General features: G+C 45.2%; 1 long non-coding RNA gene across 1 annotated transcript; it reads right to left on the reverse strand.

The window, feature by feature from the left end:
- Positions 1–3285: 3285 nt before the first annotated feature.
- Positions 3286–22374, reverse strand: LOC128406766 (uncharacterized). The gene is made up of 3 exons (XR_008328616.1): positions 22217–22374; positions 18573–18677; positions 3286–3601 (listed from the first exon to the last, which is right to left on the reverse strand). It is a non-coding gene; the product is annotated as an uncharacterized LOC128406766 (long non-coding RNA).
- Between the last annotated feature and the right edge of the window lie 250 nt (positions 22375–22624).

A 22624-nucleotide genomic window follows, 5' to 3' on the forward strand; every position in this document is an offset into this window, starting at 1 on the left:
CTCTTTGACGCCAAGTCTCCGCCTAGCCTCCCTGCGCGGAAGTCTTCTGCGCAGAGTGGGTGTGGCCAGCGGAGGTCCTGGGCTCTCCCCGCTGGTCTCTGTGGAAGAGTCTTGGAACCATCTCTCTGAAGTCCTTCCCTGCTCCCCTTTCTTCCTGGTGTCACGCCGATTTCCTTCCCCAAAGGAAGTGTTCTCTCTCTCCCTGCTGGTCCCTTCTCCTGCCTCGTTGGGGAGTCTTACCTCCACTCTTGGCTCCGATGGCAGTTCCCTGACAGTATACTTAAATGATAACTGTAAAAATTTAAAGACACTAGCAGGACTGAAGTAACTCCTACATTGTTGATAAGCTGTAAAGAGTCAGAATGTGCGATTGGATTTGATAAGGGATACCAGCTGGAGGGAAGGAGGGAAGTCGTTAGCTCGGCAGAGCAAAAAGGTTTATATGTTGATCAATGTATTGTCTGAAAAAGTGTGTAAGGAAAATAATAAAAATTTATTGGAAAAAACAGAAAACAAAAACAAGTACTGTACAGTATGATTGCATCTTATGCAGGGATTGCATTCCAGGGATGACATATATGCAAAAAGGTGTATATTCAAACCATCCCTACACAAGCACTCCTAGCCTTCTGGAACCAGTGTTCTGAGGGGGACTTGACCCCCAAACAGCATAGAGAGATTAAAAGCTCTTTTTGCACTTGGCAACCCAATGCAGTAGATAAAGCTTTTACACTCTATTCCTTGCTTGCATGTAACTAGCAGAATTTCAACCAGACAGCCTTCAACCACGTATGGTTGAAATTGCGTGAGTTAAATGCATGTAAGTTGCAGTTATGTACTGTAATGCAATCATTGACTGTTATGCCCTCATCCAGGAGGGTCTTCAGCCTTCTCAGGCATGACAGGGACAGCAGCACCTTGTTTGTGGTGTTTTGGCAGCTCCTGGAGCCTCTGGACCAAGCAGTGGATGCCAAAATCAATGAGCCACTCAAAGCTTGCCAGTTGATGTTTCTTCAGCTCCAGCCGTCTATTGCAGGTGATGCCGCTCCAATGCCCTTGTCACTGATGTTGAAGCAGATCAGGTCAAGGGTCCTCAGCCTCCTCAGGTGTGACTGAGAAAGCAGTGTCTTGACCATTATTATCTGACACATTATTATCTGAGGTCAAGGGGTGCAGGCAGGGGAGATTCTGGGACAGATAGTGGTCACTGTAATTGCTGAGCCTATGGCAAGTCATCAGACTGAGTTGCTTCAGCTCCAGGCAGCCATTGTCAGGTGCCTGATGCTCTCATTGGTGATGAAGTCACATAATTTCAAGTTGAGAGGCCTCAGCCTGCTCAGGCATGACAGAGACAGCCTCATCTGTGATTTGACAGCAACAAAGGCCAAGGTGGCATAGGCAGGAGAGCTCCTGGGCCAGATACTGGACTCTGGGGTCAGTGACCAGGCTGCATCAGTTGGTATGAGTCTCTTGAGATGCCCCAAGTCATTGACAATGAGCAGGAGGCTGGTATCAGTGACCTTTTTATATCTGCTCCAGAACTTCCAGGCTTTTGAGGTATTTGAAATTCCTGCCCAGGAAATTCCTGTCAGTGAAGGCCCAACACCCACAGGGAGAGCAAGTCTGCCCCCAAAATATATCTCAGCTCATCCAGTGAGACCAAAATAGTCATTGACGTTGAGGATCTCCATGACCCCAAACTGCCAGACACCGAGTGCTTCCAGGCAGACCAGTACCAATTCTCAGTAAAGGAGTGATTCAGGACCAGCTTGACCTCCACACCCTACTACATAATGTGGAGATAGGCAGCATCTTACCAGGCCTGGCACAGATACACCACCCTGCCCTTGTTCAGGTGCCCAAATATGTTGACTACCAGCTCTGGACACAGGCAAGAAATGAGCATCTGCACCACCTAACTCTGCTTGGCTTATGTGCTTTGTGCAGTCTCAGAGCTGCTGTTGCCACCATCAGGGCCCTCCTTAAGCTTATTCCTGTGGGTGTCCATTGCCCATGAAGCTAAGCTCCTGCTTCACTTGCTCTTGGATCTTCTGGAATCCTTGTAACCGGCTGGCTGGCTTGCACAAGCTACTCTTCCATCCTTGGTTTCCTTTTTCCTGTTCCGGCACTAAGCCCAGCCTAGCAAGTGCAGGAAGAGCTGTTCAAATGCTAAACTAGCCTGTTTCAGAGAATGATAGAATTGGGGAGTTGGAAGAGACCTCAACGATCATCTAGTCCAACCCCCTGCAATTCAGGAATATCAGCTAAAACCTACATGACAAATGGCCAACCAACCTCTGCTTAAAAACCTCCAAGGAAGGAGAGTTCACCATTTCCCAAGGCAGTTCATTCTACTGTCAAACAGTTATTTCAACCAGAAAGTTATTCATGATGTTTTGTTGGAATCTCTTTTCTTGTAACTTGAATTATTTTGTCTGGGTCCTACCCTCCGGAACAGGGGCAGGGGGAAGTTTGCTCCATAATCCATGGGACATCCTTTGAAATATTTGAAGATGGCTATCATATCTCCTCTCAGTCTGTTTTCCAGGCTAAACATACCCAGCTCCCTCAACTGTTCTCATAAGACTTGGTTTCCAGACCCTTGATCATCCTGGTCACCCTCCTAAGCACACATTCCAGCTTACCAATATCCTTGTTAAATTGTGGTATCCAGAACTGGAAACAGTATTCCAGGTGGAGTTTCACCATTGCAGAATAAAGTGGAGCTATTATTTCTCTTGAACGGGACACTATGCTTGTGTTGAGCCTACGATAGCATTAGGGTTGTTTGTTTGTTTGTTTGTTTGTTTGTTTTGCTGCTGCTTCACACTGTTGACTCATGTGAAGCTGTGGTCTTCTAAGACCCCAGGGTCCTTTCTGCATGTATTACCGGCAAGCCAGGTGTCCCTCAGATTATATTTATGCATCTGGTTCATCCTGCCTAAATGTAGAACCTTAATTTTTTTGCAGTTGAAATTCATATTGTTAGTTTGGGACCAGTTCTCCAATCTGTTAAGGTCATCTTAAATCCTTGATTCTGTCTTCTGTTGCATTGGGTAAAACTTCCTGAGCTTCTATATAATTCAACATGTGCAGTCTTATGTGTGACCACTCTGAAAGAAGCCCCACTTTATTTATTTATTTAAACCCCTCAGCCAAAATGGGTCTCAGAGCACCATACAAAGATTCAGTAGTAACACATCCCTTGCCTGCATTTGGTACTTGCACTCTTAAAGGACACAGTACATAGAAGGAAGGAAGGAAGGAAGGAAGGAAGGAAGGAAGGAAGGAAGGAAGGAAGGAAATTTTTATTTATACCCCGCCCTCCCCAGCCAAGACCGGGCTCAGGGCAGCTAACATCAAATATCAAATACATTAAAACACAATCAAACAATTGATTAAAATACAGCTTAAAAATTAGAATCAGGGTGAAATTAAATGACCGCCCACGAATTACAACCATACGGATCGGGAACCTCAAGTATTCATCAGGGCCAGCTATCCATGTTGGTCCCACATGAGCCAAAAAAAGGGTCCCATAGAGGGGGGTCAAACTGGGCCAGGACCGAAGGCCAGGCGGAACAGCTCCATCTTGCAGGCCCTGTGGAAGGATGGGGACAAAGGGATGGAGAGGAAAGAAAAAGAAAGGCACCATTTCCTGAGGTTACAGTTCTCAGAATTTTTGGGGTATCTTCCATAGCTGATGGCAGAGGTGGGGAGGGAGGAGGAAGAGTCGCCAGGTGGCACATATCAGCATTATGCTTCTGCATTATTAAAATCAGGTGACAGTTCATCGTCAAACATTGGAAGTGTTCACTCATTCATCAATCAATCAGTCAATCAATCAATCAATCAATCAATCAATCAATTCCTTCATTTAAATACTGCACTTCTACCAATGAATGAAAGGCTACTTGAAGCCCTTTTCATTTCTAACCTGCTTTTCTTATAGGGTATATTTCTCCTGAGGTACTTAACTCTGTTTCCTGTCCATTATTCCTGTTTACATTTTTACATGTTGCTATGCAACTTCAGTCCTATAAAAATCCGAATGACCTCTAGTGGTGGGTCCCCAGAATTGCATAGATACTTCCTTGTACAAAAAGATATGATTGAACCTCTGCGCTTAATTCTGGTTCTTCTAATGATGGTTTCTGAGAAATTAAATTGTCCTTCTGCTGCGGGTTTTTAAAGGCATCTGTTTCATTACCGCAAAAAGATCCATCCCCTTATCTCACTTTAATTGAAAACTGTCGCTTATATAGTAAATAAGTTTATGAAGACTTATGGGATATCTTCAGGAGAAAGGGCTAAGGAGCAAACCCTACAGACGTCCAGAGTGGAGCCACTTAGGCAGTTGGATGGCACCTTGAATGCCTCCTTGGGGCATCTCCTGCAGCCAAGCTGATGTCAACCATGCACCTCTGCTTTACTTTTGACCAAATCAGTGCTGCCTAGTGGGAGAATCTTGTTGTCTGGGGAGCTTTGGTCTGCCATACACATTGCCCTTGCTTGTGCCCCAGAGAGGTCACTTTGCTGCTGCTAATGCAGCAGAACCAACATTAAGGGTGGGTCTTTCTTGTATATATCCCTTTGTCTCAGCTTTATTATGCATCTGCTAGCTAGTGTGATAAGAACAGAAGCAGGTGGCAGTGGGGGGAGATATATACAGCTTCACTCATAAACAAAGAAATGTACATCATTGGTTATGTCAGGGCAGGATGCAGGGGGGCAAAATCGGAGGCCCCTCTCAGCTGAATGTGGAGGAGGATTTAGGGGAAGGAATAAAATCAGAAACCTCCAAAACCTGCACCCCGGTAAGGTGGAGGACTGCTTACCTGGCTTTGGGAAGGCAACACTAGGGTTCTGGGAGCATCCCATAGTCCTCCCATCTCTTTCCTAAAGCCTGGTAAGCACTTGCCCAGCTTTGAAAAGGGTAGAAGGGCTCTAGGACTTTACCAGAACCTGGGAGTGTCCTACCCAGAGCCAGGTGCCTAGCTCAGCTGCAGCGGCAGTTCCGGATTGACAGTGGTGACAGCAATTTCTCCACACAGGGCGCTGCTGAGCTGACGTAGTGCACAATTAAGAAGATCCACTTGAGGGCGCCAATACAGGCTTCTTGCGGGCACCATTTTATGAAAGATTGCAATCTCCATCCATTTTGTGTGGCTTTTGGAGCACGGCGTGAAGGCTCTGGGATGGTCAGAGCCCTGTCCCCACTTCCGAAAGCCGGAACCCTTTCAGCCGCTCCAAGTCCATGGAAAAATCAACTGGGCTCATTTACTTCAGAATTGATAAAAATAAACCTTGTCCTGTTCTTTAAGTATCTTTCTTCCCTTTCCCCTTCTTTATGTGTGTGTTTCTGTGTGTTTCTGTGTCTCCTTCATATCAAAGAATTGACATTTTTCATGTTTAGTAATAGAATTAATTTTTTAGGGAACAATCTCTCACCTTACATTTGATATCTATATTACTAATTAGCTTTTAATTAATACAGCTTTTGATTTAGAGAAAATGTGCTAATTTAAAAATTATCTGTACTATAGAATCACAGTTGTAAAAATATGTTAAAAATAAAAATGTGTTCATTTCAGACCCCTTAGCAGTAGCAGTTGGCAGGACATAACCTCATTCGCCTCTACACAGTTCCGTCCTTATTTCAGACATCGTGTTATCTCGGTACACTGCGATGTTTAGCTGCCGACATATCACGATGTTGAAAACCAGACAGAGCCCAGCCCTAGTTTCAGTCCTTTTCATTTCTGACATATGTTTTTGTAGGATGCCCATTTCCATTCTCCATGTCTTTTCAAGTAGCAGAACCTCATATATGATCTCATACATTGCCTGTAGGAGCTGCTTTTCTTGTAGGGTATATTCTCCCTGAGGTACCTAATGCTTTTTCTTGTCTATTACTGTTCTCATCTTTGCATAGTGCTATGCTATTTGAGTCCTTAAAAATTCCAGACTGCACCTCTAGTGGTGGAACCACAGAATTGCAGAGACTTCCTTGTACAAAAAGGAGTGCTTGAATTTTTGCACTTAATAGTGGTTCTTCTGATGAAGGCTTATGAGAAATGAGGTTGCCCTTCAGCTGCCAGTTTTTAAGTGCTTTTGTTTTGTTACCTCAGGAGAGCCATCTCGTTATCTCACTTGAACTGACAACTGTCTCTCCTGTCATGTAGAGGGTTTTTTGGGAAGATGGAACAAAATGTATCCTTTTCCTTGTGGGATATGTTCTGGAGATGAAAAGGCTAAGGAATAAGCCCTGCACAATTCTGGAGTGGAATCCCTAAATCGGTTGGATGGCACCTTAAAAGTCTCCTTTGGGCAACTCCCGCAGCCAAATTGATGTGAACTGAACATCTCCTTTCCTTTGGATCCCATTGGTGTGGCATGTGTGTCTTTTTGTATGGAAATCCACACAATCTGTCCAGGCTTGTTCCCCAGAGAGGTCCCTTCAGTGCTGCTAATGCAGCAGAATCAACATTAAGGGTGGGTCTTTCTTGTGCATATCACTTTGCCTCAGCATTATCACAAATCTGCTAGCTAGTGTGACAAGAACAGAAGCAAATGTTAAGGGGGAGCTGATATGCAGTGTCAGCTTTGAACCATCACTCCATTCTTTATTTTGCTGCAAGGATATGTGCATCGTTGGTTTCATCAGGGCAGGACACTGGGGGGCAAAATTGGAGGCCCTTCTCCTGAATGTGGAGGATTCTGCATATGGGAAAAAATGAATAAAACCAGAAACCTCCAGAACCAGTGGTCCCAGTAAGTGGAGGACTGCTCACCTGACTTTGGGATGGCTGTAGGAGGGCTCTGGCAGCACCCCAGAGCTTTCCCATTGCCTTCTCAATGCTTGTCCAGATTTGGAAAGGGAATAAGGGCTCTAGGACCCTGCCAGAGCCTGGGAGCATCCTTCCAAGAGCCAGGGGCTTTGCTCAGCTCCAGTGGCGGTAATGGCTTGACAGTGCTGCCTGAAGCTCCTCTGCCCAGGGTGTGCGCTTTTGGAGAGGGGCGCAGGGCTCTGTGCTAGAGCCCTGCTCCCCCTCCGAGCCTTGCTCCCCCTCTGTTCCCGCTCCGGAAAGCTGGAAGCTTAGTAAGTGCTTGCTCAGCTTTTGGAAGGAGGGAGGGGCTGCCAAAGCCCTGACACCGCCTTCCAAAAATAAACCTTATGCAAGCACAGCTCTTTGGCTTGGAAGCCTCTCCTAGTCCCTTGGTAAAATAAGTGGAGGTCATTACTTCAGAGTTGAAAAGAAAGAAAGAAACCTTGCCCTGCAGTTTGAATATCATTCCTCCCTTCTCCTCTTCTTTGTATGTGTGTGTCTGTGTCTGTGTATTTGTGTGTGTGTTTCTCTGTCTCTCTCATGTCACATAAATTTATTTTTTCATCTTTAATAACAAAATTAAAATTTTAGGCAACAATCTCTCACCTTACTTTTGATATCTATGCTACCATCCTATCAATCACTTCCACAACTTTAATCTTAGAGAAAATGTGCTAATATAAAATCATCTCTACAATACAGAGTTGTAACAAAATGTTAAATGTATGTCAAAAAGAATCTATTTCAGATGCCCAAGAAGTAGTAGTAGGCAGGATATTACTTTATTTGCCGCTACTTACTTCCATTCTTATTTAAGACATTGTGTTGTCTTGGTATAACACAATGTTTAGCTGCTGACATAACGATGCTGAAAAGCAGACATAGCCCATGCCTAGTTGCAGCCTTTTCATTTCTGAGCTATGTTTGTGTAGGGTGCTGATTTCAGCTGGTCAATCTCCATGCCTTTTCAAGAAGCAGAACCTCATATATGAAATAATACATTGCTTGTAGGACCTACTTTTCTTATAGGGTATATTATTCCTGGGGTACTTAACATTCTGTCCAGTCCTTTCCTGTTATTTTCATTTTTACATAGTGCTATGCTTTTTCAGACCTAAAAAAATCCTGAATTTGCCTCTAGTGGTGGAACCAGAGAATTGCATAGCTAATTGTTTGTACAAAAATATGGTTGAACCTCTGCACTTAATAGGGTTCTTCTAATCATGGTTTATGAGAAATGTAGTTGCCCTTGCTGTGCGTTTTTAAGGGTGTTTTTTTTTTGTAACCTCAAGAGAGCCATTTCCTAGTCTCACTTTAACCAACAACTGTTACTTATGTAGACAGGGGCTGTGAAGACACCACAATCCGTACCCACTGCCATGGGCACGGGCAGGATTCATATGCAGGGGCAGGACTGATGTTAGGGGGACAAAACCAAGCTTTCTGGGATGCGATTGGTAAATTAGTCTTGATTCTGGGGGGAGCAGCTGCCCTCCAGCCCCCCCCCACCAACTTGGCTCTGCCCATGCCCTATGTCTTGTGGGTTATCTTAAGGAGAATAAAAGGCCAAGGAGTAAACCCTACACAAGTCTGGAGCAGAGTCCTTAAGGTGGTTGGATGGCACTTTGCACGCCTCCTTTGGGAAACTTTTGCAGCCAAGCTGTTGCCAAATATATAGCTCTGGGTTCCTTTCAACCACATCAGCAGGACCAAGAGGGAGTCTTATCCTCTGGGAAATCCAGGACTGTCCAGCCTTGGTTTGTGCCCCAGAGTGGTCATTTCAGTGCTGCTAATGCCGCAGAACCAACATTAAGGGTGGTTCTTTCTTGTGCATATCCTTTTGCCTCAGTCTTATTATGCCTCTACTAGGTAGTATGACAAGAACAAAAGCAAGTGGCAGAGGGAAGGTGTATGCAGCTTCACTTATGAACCATTTCAGCTGAATGTGAAAGAGGATCCTGCATATGGGAGGGAAAATGTGTAAAACAAGAAACCAGCAGAGCCCTACCATCACCTTCCCAATGCATGTTAAGTGCTTGCACAGCTTTGTGAAGGACAGAAGGGCTCTAGACCCTGCTAGAGCCCAGGAGCATCCTTCGCAGAGCCAGGCGCCTGGCTCTGCCTCAGTGCCGGATTGAGAGCAGTGCCTGTGACGTCAGAGAACTGCACAGGGCGTACCTAGCTGAAGTGGTGCACAATTAAGAAGATCCACTTGAGGGCGCCAATAAGGCTTCTCATTTGTTGTTGTTGTTTAGTCATTTAGTCGTAGGGCGCCATTTTATGAAACATTATAAAGACGTCCATTTTGTGTGGCTTTTGGAGCACGGTGCGAGGGTTATGGGATGGTGCTGGAGCCTTGCCCCTCCCCCCCTTCTGAAAGCTGGAAGCCTAGTAAGTGCTTGGCCAACTTTGGAAAGGAGGGAGGGGTTGCTTCCAGAGCCCTGACTTGGAAACCTTTTGCAAGGGCAGCTTTTTCAGCTTTTAAGGCGCTCTGAGTCCCGTGAAACAATATATACTGGGGTCATTTACTTCTGAATTTTTAAAAATACAAATAAATGAAACCCTGTTGTTTAAACCTCTCTCTTCCGTTTTCCCCTTTCCATGTGTGTTTGTTTGTCTCTGTGTGCTTCTGTGCACGCTTCTTGCTACATAACTGTCTTTTCTCATGTTTAGTAATAAAATGAAATTTTTAGGGAACAATCTCTCACCTTAACTCTGATATCTATGCTACAAATTAGTTCTACATAAAATGTGCTAATTTAAAAATTATCTGTACTGTAGAATCACACTTGAAACAATACGTTAAAGGTAAGTTCGTTTTAGACTCAGCAGAAGCAGTTGACAGTGCATAACTCCGTTCGCCTCTACACAGTTCCGTCCTTATTTCAGACATCGTGTTCTCTCGGTGTACCACGATGTTTAGCTGCAGACATATCACGATGTTGAAAACCAGACAAAGCCCAGCCCTCGTTTCAGCCCTTTTCATTTCTAACCTCTGTTTATGTAGGATGCTAATTTCAGCCGGTCAATCTTCATGCCTTTTCAAGTCACAGAACCTGATATATTATATAATACATTGCCTGTAGTAGGACCTGTTTTTCTTGTAGGGTATATTCCTCCTGCCCTACCGTACTTAACGCTGTTTCGAGTCCATTATTTCCGCTCTCTTTTTTACATACTGTTATGTGTTTCAGACCTTAAAAAATCCCAAATGCACCTCTTGTGGTAGAACCTTATAATTGCCTAGAGACTTGTACAAAAAGGTAGAATTTAACCTCTGAACTTTATTGTGGTTCTTCTAATGATGGTTTTGGATAAATGCAGCTACCCTTTACCTTTCAGATTGCAAGGGCTTCTGCTTTGTTGCCTCAGGAGGGCATTTCTTTATCTCACTTTAACCAACATGCCCCTCACATAGAGGGCAGTGAAGGTCCTGTGTGAGTGCCTGAAGGCAATTGGAGGATGGATGGCAGCTAACAGATTGAGGTTGAATCCTGACAAGACAGAAGTAGTTTTTGGGGGACAGGGGGTGGGTGGGGGTGGGGGACTCCCTAGTCTTGAACAGGGTAACTATGCCCCTGAAAGACTAGGTGTGCAGTCTGGGAGTCATTTTGGAATCACAGCTGTCCATAGAGGCGAAGGTCAATTCTGTGTCCAGGGCAGCTGTCTACCAGCTCCATCTGGTACGCAGGCTGAGACCCTACTTGTCCACAGACTGTCTCGCCAGAGTGGTGCATGCCCTGATTATCTCCTGCCTGGACTACTGCAATGCGCTCTACCTTTGAAGGTGACTCAGAAACTGCAATTAATCCAGAATGTGGCAGCTAGACTGGTGACTGGGAGTGGCCGTCAGGACCATATAACACTGGTCCTAAACGATCTTCACTGGCTTTCAGTACGTTTCTGAGCACAATTCAAAGTGTTGGTGCTGACCTATGAAGCCCTAAATGGCCTCGGCCCATTGTACCTGAAGAAGCATCTTCATCCCCATCGCTCAATCTGGACATTAAAGCCCTCCTTCAAGGGTCTTATGCTGGTTCCTTCACTGTGAGAAGTGAAGTTACAGGGAACCAGGCAGAGGGCTTTTTCAGTAGTGGCACCCTCCCTGTGGAACACCCTCCCTTCAGATGTCAAGGAAATAAACAACTACAGTATCTGACTTTTGGAAGATATTTGAAGGCAACATTTGAAGTTTTTAAGGATGTTTTTATTATGATTTTAGATATGTTGTAAGCTGTCCAGAGTGGCTGGGGAAACCCAGCCAGATGGGTGGTGTATAAAACCATCACCACCACCTCTTGCTATGGGCATAGCCAGGATTTATGTTAGTGGAGCTGGATTTATGGGGTGGGGGCAGCACTGAGCATTCTGTGACGTGGTTGGTCCATTGGTTAAGTATCCGTTTCTATTTGCTTGATTGGGGGGACACTGTTCCTCTGCCCCCTTTGGCTACATCCATGCCCACTGCATTGTGGGATTGCTTCTGGAGAAGAGAAGCAAAGAAGTAAAACCTGCAGAAGTCCAGAGTGGGGTCCCTTAGGCACAGTGTTATAAATGGAGATATTAAAGGTAGGGGCTAAATGGCACCTTAATCCTAGGTTAAGGACACAAAAATGGAATGTCTCAACACACTTTGTTATAACAAGAATACAAAGCTGAAAATGAATGAACTGCAACTAAAATATTAACTAAAATCATTTTGCCTCAGCCTTACTCTGATTCACTACCTAATGTGACAAGAACAGAAGCAAGTGGCAGGGGTGAGGTGTATGCAGCTTCATTTATGAACCATGGCTCCACTATTTATTCTGCTGCAAGGATATGTGACTCAATGGTTTTGCCAGGGCAGATGCTGGAGGGAGAAATCTGGAGGGAGAAATCTGAGGCCCCTCTGAGCTGAACGTGGAGGATCCAAGAGCCCTCCCATTTCCTTCCCAAGGCATAGTAAGCTTCCCCAAGCGAGGCACTTTGCTCTGCCGCAGTGCGGTATTTGAGAGCGGTGACGGCAGTTTCTCTGCACAGGGCGTGCCTAGCTGAAGTAGTGCACAATTAAGAAGATCCACTTGAGGGCACCATACAGGCTTCTCACAGGGAGCCATTTTATGTAACGTTACAAAGTCCGTCCATTTTGTGTGGCTTTTGGAATACTGTGCAAGGGCTCTGAGATTACCAGAGCCCTGCACCCCATTCCTTATACCGGAAGTTATGTAAGCACTTGACCAACTTTGGAAAGGAGGGAAGGGCTCTGGGATTCTGCCAGAGCCCTGACACAAACATTATGCAAAGGCAGCTTTTCAGCTTGGAAGCCGCTCCTAGTTCTGTTTAAAAGAAACTTGGGTCACGTACTTCAGAGCTTAGGGGTGGGGAAGTCTCCTCTTTTGTTTAAGTCTCTTTCTTCTCTTCTCCCCTTCTTTATGTGTATGCATTTGTGGAGGGGGGGTTGTGTCTCCTTCATGTCACATGATGGGCGTTTCATGTTTAGTAATACCGTACAATTAAATTTGTGGGAACAATCTCTCACCTTTCATTTTATATCTATGCTTCTAATTACTTCTACAGCTTTATTTTTAGAGGAAATGTATGAATGTCAAAATTATCTGTACTATAGAATCACAGTTGTAATAATATATTAAAGGTAAGTAAAAATTTAGACCCATAAGCAGTAGCAGATGGCACGACATATGCCTTGTTCACCTCTACGTAGTTTCATCGTTATTTCAGACACTGAGTCATCTTGGTAAACTGTAATGTTTACCTGGTGACATACCACGATTGTGAAAACCACCCATAGCCTACTTGCAGCCCTTTTCTTTTCTAACCTATGTTTATGTAGGATGCTTATTTTAGTCTGTTAATCTCCATACCTTTCAAGTAGCCAAACCTTATAAATGATATAATAGTTGCCATAGGACCTGCTCCCATTGTAGGGTATATTCCTCCTGAGGTAGTAAACACTGTTTCTTGTTCATTATTCCTGTTCTCATGATTAATAGTGCTATGCTATTTCAGTCCTTTAAAAAAATCTCATATGCTCTTCTAGTGGTCCAATCCTAGAATTGCATGGACCAGTGGTTTTCAACCAGTGTGCTGTGGCACCCTGGGGTGCCTTGAATGATGGTTAGTGATGCCGTAGGCAACACTGGCCTCTTCCCTCTTTCATTCCCTCTCTCCTCTGATGCCCTCTTGCATCTCTTTCTCTCAAAGGCTTGCACAGCTGTTTGTTGTAGCAGGCTTGCTACTGCCACTGTTGCCTTCCAAGGTAAGGTGCTTGCCTCACATTCACCTTTGGCCAGTCTCCATCAGGCCACTAAAGCTGGGAACATCCTCTGCCCAGGCCCCTGTGGAAAGGTGTGAAGAGGCACCACTCTTTGGGGTGGGATGAGGGAGCTCAGAGACCAGGGGCAGCAGCAGTGGCTACCCAGAGGACTCCCAAGGAGATGTGAGGTGAGGTGAGAAGAGGCTGAGGGAATACTCCACAAGGGAGATGTTCAAAAAAAGGCTGCCAGCTCTGCAGGCAAGGGGTGACATAACTGGGCCCCTGAGCCCCAAAGGGATGTCGCAGAAAGAATGTAGTTGGTCAAGGGAGCCATGGTCTCAGAAAGGTTGAAAACCTCTGGCATAAACACTTCCATGTACAAAAAGGTATGGTTGAACCTCTGCACTTAATTGTGGTTCGTGTAATGATTGTTTCTGAGAAATTAAGTCGCCCTTTGGCTTTCAGATTTTAAAGCCTTCTGTTTTTTTACCTCAGGAAGCCACCCCATTATGTCACTTTAACTGACATTTGCTTGTGAAGATGGGAGAATCCATAACAGCTGCCATGGGTATAGCCGGGATTGAAGTTAGGGAGGCATGACATATGTTTGGGGGGGCAGAACTGAGCTATCGGCAATGTGATTGGCCAATTAGTAAAGTTTTCTTTATTTACTGTATTAGGAGGACAGCAGCTGCCCTCCCAGCCCCAGCCCCCTAGGCCAAACCCATGTCAGCAGCTTTGTGGGATATCTTCAGGAGCAGAAAAGGCCAAGGAATAAATTCAACACAAGTCCAGAGTGAGGTATTGTACGCTACCTTGGGCAACTCCTGCAGCCAAGCTGGTGCCAAACATATAGCTCTGCCTTCTTTGGACTGCATCACCTCAGCCAAAATGGGGAAAAGGGGGGTGCTTGCCATCTGGGCAGCCCAGGACTGCCCAGGCTTGTGCCCCAGAGAGGTCCCTTCAGTGCTGCTAATACAACAGAACCAACATTAAGGGTGGTTCTGTCTTGTGCATATCCCATTGCCTCAGCCTTATTATGCATCTGCTAGCTAGCGTGACATGAACAGAAGCAAATGGCAGAGGGGAGGTGTCTGCAGCTTCACTTATGAAATGTGGACGCACTCTTTATTCTACTGCAAATATATGTGCGTAATTGGTTCACTGGTGGACGAAGGTGGGGGCGGGGTTCATCCCAGGTCCCATCTCTGGGGTGTGTGACAAAAAAAAACCCCTTGCGGATCTTTGCAGCCGTGCTCCTTCCATGCCGGGCATCTTGTACAACCCCGTCAGGTGGTGCTGGCACCTTCCTATTCCCTTCCCTTCCCTCTCCGTTATTTACTTGCCTGCCTCCTTCCCGTGCTCTCCCCTGCCCGCCTGCCTGCCTGCCTGTGAAACCTCCCAGGACGCTCGCAGGCTGGCAGGCAGGGGAGAGGACAGGAAGGAGGCAGGTGAGTAAATAATGGAGGGGGAAGTGTAGGGGAGAGGAAGAAAGCGGGATTGGTGGGGGTGTGCAGCTCCCTTCATGCCCCGCCCCCCCTCGGGAGAGTGCCCACCCTGGGCAGCACAGACATATGCTCCGCCACTGCATTGGTTTCATTAGGGCAGGATGCTGTGGCACAAAATCTGAGACCCTTCTCAGAATGTGGAGGAGGATCCTGTACGGGGGGGGGGGGAGGCAAAAAACAAAAAACTTCAAGAACAGGGGACCCAGCAAAGCAGATAATTGCTTACCAGACTTTGGGAAGGCGGTTGTGTGAGGGCTCTGGCTGCACCCCAGAGCCCCCCCATTTCCTTCCTAAGGCATGGTAAGCTTCAGAAAGCCAGGCGCCTTGCTCTGCCACAGTGCAATATTTGACAGCATGGCATGGCAGCAGTTTCTCTGCACAATGCATGCCTAACTAGGTAGTGTACAATTAAAGAGATGCCCTTGAGGGCGGCAAAACAGGCTTCTCACAGGGCGCAATTTTATGAAACATTACAAAGCATGTCCATTTTGTGTAGCTTTTGGGGCACGCGAGGCCTCTCAGAGGGGTGCCAGAGCAATGCCACCCCCCATCCGAAAGCTGGAAGCTTACTTAGTGTCATGGTCCTGGGAAGGGGTAGGGGACAATTCCCCTCCCCAAACAATACAACCCCCCCTTAACTAATGGAGGTCCTTTCCCACCTAACATGAAGCCTGCCCACCTTACATAAATCCTGGCTACACCCCCGGTAAGTGCTTGCCCAGTTTTTGGAAGGAGGGAGGGGCTCTGGGAAACCATATGCAAAGGCAGCTTTTCAGCTTGGAAGCCACATGGAGTCCTGTGGACAAATAAACTGAGGTCATTTTCTTCAGAGCTGAAAAAAAATTAAAATAAACCTTCCCCTGGTGTTTAAGCCTTTTTCTTCCCTTCTCCTCTTGTCTGTGTGTATTAGTGTTTCTGTGTCTCCTTTTGTCAGAGTATTCCTTTTTTTAATGCTTAGTAAAATAATTAAATTTTTAGGGAACTATCTCTCACCTTACCTTTGATATCTATGCTTCTAATTACATATACAGCTTTAATATTTGAGAAAAAGTGCTAATATAAAAATAATCTCTAATATAAGATAACAGTTGTAACATAGGTAAGTAAAAAATGGTCTGTTTTAGATGCTTAAGGAGCAGCACTTTGCAGTATATTACCCGGTATGCCTCTACTTACTTACATCCTTATTTCAGATATCATTTTACCTTGGTATACCATGATATTTAGCTGGTAAGATATCACAGTGTTGAAAAACAGCTATAGCCCAGCCCTAGTTTCAGCCCTTTTCATTTCTGACCATTTCATTTCATTAATGTAGGATGCTCATTTCAGCTGGTCAATATACATGTCTGTTCAAGTAGCTGAACCTCATATATGATATAATAATGGCCCACATGACCTGCTCCACTTGTAGGGTATATTCTTCCTGAGGTACTTAATGCTGTTTGTTCATTATTTCTCTTCTAAGTTTTAATAGCACTATGCTATTCCAGTCCTTAAAGAATACCAGCTGCATCTGTAGTGGTGGTTCTCAGAATTGCATAAAGCCTGGAACAAAAGGGTATGATTGAACCTCTGGGCTTAATTGTGTTTCTTCTAATGGTGGTTTCCGAGAAATGAATTTGCCCTTCAGATGTCGGCTTTAAGTGCTCCTGTTTTGCTACCTCAAGAGAGCCATTGCCTTACCTCAGTTAACCTCTTGTGTAGAGGGGGTTTGTGCAGCTACATCAATCCTTACCTGCTGCCATGGGCATAGCTAGCATTTATGCTGGGGGGGGGGGGGCAAAACCAACCTATCTGTGATGTAATTGCTCAGTTAGTCCGGCATATGTATTTTTATTTGATTGATATAGGTGGGCAGCTGTCCCCCTGCACTGCCTTGGTTTTGCCTATGGCATCTGCCTTATGGGATTGCTTCTGGAAAAGAAAAGGTTAAGGAGTAAACCCTACACAAGACCAGACTGGGATCCATAAGATGATTGGATGGTGCCTTGTACATTTCCCTTCACGCCTACTTCAGGCAACATCTGCAGCCAATTTGGTGCCAATCATATAGCTCTGCTATCCTTTGGACCACAAGCACACAACCAGAACTGTCCAGAATCCTTTAGTGCTGCTAATGCAACAGGAACCAACATTAAGTGTGGGTCTTTGTTGTTCATATTCCTTAGTCTTATTGTGCATCTGTTAGCCAGCACGACAAGAACAGAAGCGAGTGGCAAGGGGGGAGAGGTGTCTGCAGCATCACTAATGAACCTAGACGCCACCCTTTATTTTGCTGCAGACATATGTGAGTCATTGGTTTTGTCAGGACAGGATGTTGGGGGGGGGGGAGAATCTGAGGCCCCTGTCAGCTGAATGTGGACAAAGATCCTGTATATGGGGGGGGGGGAGTGTGAAACTACCAGAACAGGGGGCCCCAGGAAGGTGGAGGTCTTCATACCGGATTTAGGGAAGGCGGTGGGAAGCCAGAGCCCTCCCATCTCCTTCCGAAAACATGATAAGGTTCCCAAAGCCTGGCGCCTTCCTTTTCCGCACTGTGCTGGCAGTTTCTCTGCACAAGTCGCCGCCAAGCTGAAGTGGCGCTCAGTTAAGAAGATACACTTCAGGGTGCCTATATAGGCTTCTCACAGGGATCCATTTTATGAAACATTACAAGGTCCTTCCATTTTGTGTGGCTTTTGGGGCACTGTTGCCAGAACCCTGCCCGCCTGTTCCCCCTTCTGAAAGCTGAAAGCCTAGTAAGTTATTGTTCAGCATTGGGAAGGAGGGAAGGGCTCTGGAATGCTGCCAGAGCCCTGACACTTAAACCTTATGCAAAGGCAGCTTTTTGCATTGGAAGCTGCTCCTAGTTCTTTTGAAAAGAAACCTGGGTCATTTACTTCAGAGCTGAAAGAAAAGAAACAAGGCTTCCTTTTTTTGTTTAAGCCTCTTTCTTCCATTCTTTGTGTTTCTTTCTTTCTTTGTGTTTGTTTGTTTTTCTCTCATGTCACAGAATTGGCTTTTTTCATGTTTAGTAATAGAATTAAATTTGTGGGAACCATCTCGCCTTTCCTTTGATATCTGTGGTACTAATTAATTCTACAGCTTGAATTTTAGAGAAAATGTGCTAATTTAAAAATTATTGGAACTTCAGAATCACAGTTTTAACAAAATGTTAAATGTAAGTCAATAATAATCTGGTTTAGACCTCTACACAGCAGTAGTTGACAGAAGTTCACTCCCTTCACCTCTATATACTTTAATCTTTTTTTCTGACAACGTGTTATATCAGCATAGAGTAAGGTTACCAGATTTTTTTCAATGAATTCCTACTAAATAGATGGATTTTGTCAGGGGATTGATTTGTAAATCTGGAGACTGTCCCCAGGAAACGGGGACATCTGGTAACCTTAGCATAGAGCAATGTTTCACTGGTGACATACTATATCATGATGGCCCAGCCCTACTTGCAGCCCTTTTAATTTCTGACCTATATTTCTATGGGATACTCATTTCAGCCATTCAATCACCATGTCTTTCCAAGTAGAATAAAACCCTATATGTTGTATAATACATTGCCTGTAGGACCTGCTCCCGTTATAGGACATATTCCTCCTGAGGTCCTTAAGCCTGTTTGTTGTCCATTATTTCTGTTTTCAGTTCTGATAGCGCTATGCTATTTCAGTCCTTAAAAAATCCCAGCTGCATCTCTAGTGGTGGAACCCAGAACCCAGAATTGCATAGAGCCTGGTACAAAAGATGATGACTGAACCTCTGGGCTTAATTGTGTTTCTTCTAATGGTGGTTTCTGAAAAATGAAGTTGCCCTTCAGCTGTCGGCTTTAAGGCCTCCTGTTTTGCTACCTCATGAGAGCCACTCCTTTATCTCACGTTATTCAAAGTTAACCTCTCATGTAAGGGGGTTTGTGCAGCTACATCAACCCTTACCCGCTGCCATGGGCGTAGCTAGGGTTTATGCTGGGGGCGGGGAACTGACCTATCTGTGATGTAATTGCTCAATTAGTTCGGCTGATGTAGGGCAGCAGCTGTCCCCTTGTACTTCCTTGGTTTTGCCTATGGCATCTGCCTTGTGGGACTGCTTCTGGAAAAGAAAAGGTTAAGGAATAAACCCTACACAAGACCAGACTGGGGTCCCTAAAGTGATTGGATGGCACCTTGTACATTTCCCTTCAGGGTTACTTCAGGCAAAATCTTCAGCCAATGTGGTGCCGATCATATAGCTCTGCTTTCCATTGGACCACATCCACACAAACAAAACTGTCCAGATCACCTTAGTGCTGCTAATGCAACAGAAACCAACATTAAGTGTGGGTCTTTGTTGTGCATATCCTTTTACCTCAGTCTTATTATGCATGTGTTAGCCAGCACGACAAGAACAGAAGCGAGTGGCAAGGGCGGAGGTGTCTGCAGCATCACTAAACGAACTCCACCCTTTATTATGCTGCAAACAGATGTGTGTCATTGGTTTTGTCAGGGCAGGATGCGAGGGGGGCAGAATCTGAGGCCCCTGTCAGCTGAATGTGGACAAAGATCCTGTATATGGGGGGGGGGTGTCATACCACCAGAACAGGGGGCCCCAGGAAGGTGGAGGTCTTCATACCGGATTTAGGGAAGGCAGTGGGAAGCCAGAGCCTTCCCATCTCCTTCCGAAAACACCGTAGGCTTCCCAAAGCCTGGCGCCTTCCTTTTCCGCACTGTGCTGACAGTTTCTCTGCACAAGTCGCCGCCAAGCTGAAGTGGCGCTCAGTTAAGAAGATACCTTTCAGGGTGCCTGTATAGGTTTCTCACAGGGATCCATTTTATGAAACATTACAAGGTCCTTCCATTTTGTGTGGCTTTTGGAGCACTGTTGCCAGAGCCCTGCCCCCCCCCCCTTCTGAAAGCTGAAAGCCTAGTAAGTTATTGCTCAGCTTTGCAAGGAGGGAAGGGCTCTGGAATGTTGCCAGAGCCCTGGCAATTAAACCTTATGCAGTGGCAGATTTTTAGCTTAGAAGCTGCTCCCAGTTTACAAGAAGCCAGGGTCATTTACTTCAGAGCTGAAAAATAAAAATAAGTCTTCCTCTTTTTCTATTTCTATTTTTTCCCTTCTTTGTATTTCTTTATTTCTTTGTGTGTGTGTGTGTTTATCTGTCTATATTTTTGTGTCTCCCTCATGTCACAGAATCAGCTTTTTTCATGTTTAGTAATAGGATTAAATTTGTGGGAATAATCTCTCATCTTTCCTTAGATATATGTGGTACTAATTCTACAGCTTGAATTTTAGAGAAAATGTACTAATTTAAAATTTATCTGTACTACAGAATCACAGTTTTAACAAGACGTTAAACATAAGTCAATAATTTTATGTTTTGGTCCTCGAAACAATAGTAGTTAGCAGAAATCCACCCACTTCACCTCTACATACTTCCATCCTTATTTCAGACACCCTGTTATACTATATCAGCTTACAGCGATGTTTTGCTGATGACATAATCTATCATGATGTTGGATGCCAGACATGGTGCAGCCCTACTTGCAGCCATTTTATTTCTAACCTATGTTTATGTAGGATCCTAACTTCAGCCAGTCGATCTCCATGCCTTTTCCAGTAGCAGAAAATCTCATATATGATATCAATTGCCTGTGGGACCTGCTCCCATTGCAGGGCATATTCCCCCTGAGGTACTTATGGCTGTTTGTTGTCCATTATTTCTATTCTCAGTATTAATAGTACTATGCTATTTCAGACTTTAAAATATTCCTGCTGCATCTCTAGAGGTGGAACCTATAATTGCATAGAACCTAGTACAAAAGCGTATGATGCAATATTTGTGCTTAAATGTGGTTCTTCTAATGATGGTTTATGAGAAATGAAATTGCCCTTCACCATCCGGAAAAACTGGACCTATGGCAACCCTATTGTTTATCATGTAGAGGGGATTTGTGCAGAAGACAGAACAATATGGACCCACTGCCTTGTGGTATATCTTAAGGAGAAGAAAAGGCTAAGGAGTAAACCCTACACACGTCCAGAGTGGAGTCTTAAGGCAGTTGTATTGAGCCTTGTATGCATCACCTTGCCAATAAAGGCCCGTATAGTTAAAGCTATGGTTTTCCCAGTAGTGATCTATGGAAGTGAGAGCTGGACCATAAAGAAGGCTGATCGCCGAAGAATTGATGCTTTTGAATTATGGTGCTGGAGGAGACTCTTGAGAGTCCCATGGACTGCAAGAAGATCAAACCTATCCATTCTTAAGGAAATCAGCCCTGAGTGCTCACTGGAAGGACAGATCGTGAAGCTGAGGCTCCAATACTTTGGCCACCTCATGAGAAGAGAAGACTCCCTGGAAAAGACCCTGATGTTGGGAAAGATTGAGGGCACAAGGAGAAGGGGATGACAGAGGACGAGATGGTTGGATAGTGTTCTCGAAGCTACCAGCATGAGTTTAACCAAACTGTGGGAGGCAGTGGAAGACAGGAGTGCCTGGCGTGCTCTGGTCCATGGGGTCACGAAGAGTCGGACACGACTAAACGACTAAACAACAACAACAACAACAAATGCCTAGTTCAGGCAATGCCTGCAGACAAGTTGGTGCCAAACATATAGCTCTGCTTTCTTTGGGCTACATCAGTGCAGCCAGGGGTGGGGTCTTGTCATATGGGCAGCCCAGGATTGGCCAGGTTTGTGCCACAAAGAGATCCCTTCTGTGCTGCTAATGCAACAGAACCAATATTAAGGGTGGCTCCTTCTTTTTTTAAAACATGTTTTTATTAAAGTTTTCTTGGTTTACAAAAGTATGTGCAATGTCTCTTTTTTCAAGTTACATTTTCTACAGATCAGTTTCATTTATTGAGACATTAGTGTTACAACAGGAAGAAAAGAAGGGAGAGAGGTGGAGGGGGGATGGTGAGTGGGGTGGGGTGGGGTGGCAATGCTTCTATTCTACTTAGTGTATAGGTGGGGTTTTGTGTCAGGGTCACTTTTGTGGGTTCTCTTTACTATTCGCTTGTATTTCTTTGGTGGTGAGAGAGGTTTGGTGTGGCCTAAGGTGTGGTTGGTTGTCTTTATTTGGCTGTAGTGAAACTTGTTTTCGTGTGTGTGTTTTTGGATCATGTTAGCCAGATTGATTTGTATGCTGTTGGTGGGTTCTTGTTGGACTGTGTATGTGATAAAAGGTAACCATACCGGGGTGAAAGCGTCTTCTTCTATTTGTCCCTGTCTCAGTTTCAATTTGTTGGTTAGTTTTTCTAATAAGGCTGTTTTCCATACTATTTGATACCATGGGTCTATGCTTACTCCTGACAGGTCTCTCCAGTGTCTGGCTATGATGCTTCTGGCTGCTGAGAGTGGGTGGCTCCTTCTTGTGCATAAACTTTTGCCTCAGCCTTATTACCCACCTGCTAGCTAGTGTGACATGAACATAAACAAATGGTAGGGGAGAGGTGTTCACTTATGAACTACAGCTCCAATCTTTATTTTTCTACAAGGATATGTAGGTTATTGCTTTTGTCAGGGCAGGATGCTGTGGCACAAAATCTGAGGCCTCTCTCAGCAGAATGTGGAGGAGGATCCTGTACAGGGGGAAAAAGGGGGGGGGAATCTCAAGAACAGGGGACCCAGCAAAGTAGAGAACTGCTTACCCGACTTTGGGAAGGTGGTTGTTTGAGGGCTCTGGCAGCATCCCAGAGCCCTCCGATTTCCTTCCCAAGGCATGGTAAGCTTCAGAAAGCCAGGCGCCTTGCTCTGCCGCAGTGCAGCATTTTAGAGCGGTGACAACATTTTCTTTGTAGAGAGTGGGCGGACCTGATGTAGTGCACAATTAAGAAGATCCACTTGAGGGCGCCAATACAGGCTTCTCACAGGGCGCGATTTTATGTAAGGTCCCTCCATTTTGTGTGGCTTTTGGAGCACTGACGCAAGAGCTATGGGCAGCTGCCATAGCAATGTCCCCCCCCCCCCCCCGGAAAGCTGAAAGCTTGTGAACCTTACGCAAAGGCAGCTTTTACGCTTTGAGACCCATGGAAAAATAAGCTGGAGTCAGTTTACTT

The sequence above is a fragment of the Podarcis raffonei genome, chromosome Z (genome assembly GCF_027172205.1).
Source record: "Podarcis raffonei isolate rPodRaf1 chromosome Z, rPodRaf1.pri, whole genome shotgun sequence".
Taxonomy (NCBI): domain Eukaryota; kingdom Metazoa; phylum Chordata; class Lepidosauria; order Squamata; family Lacertidae; genus Podarcis; species Podarcis raffonei.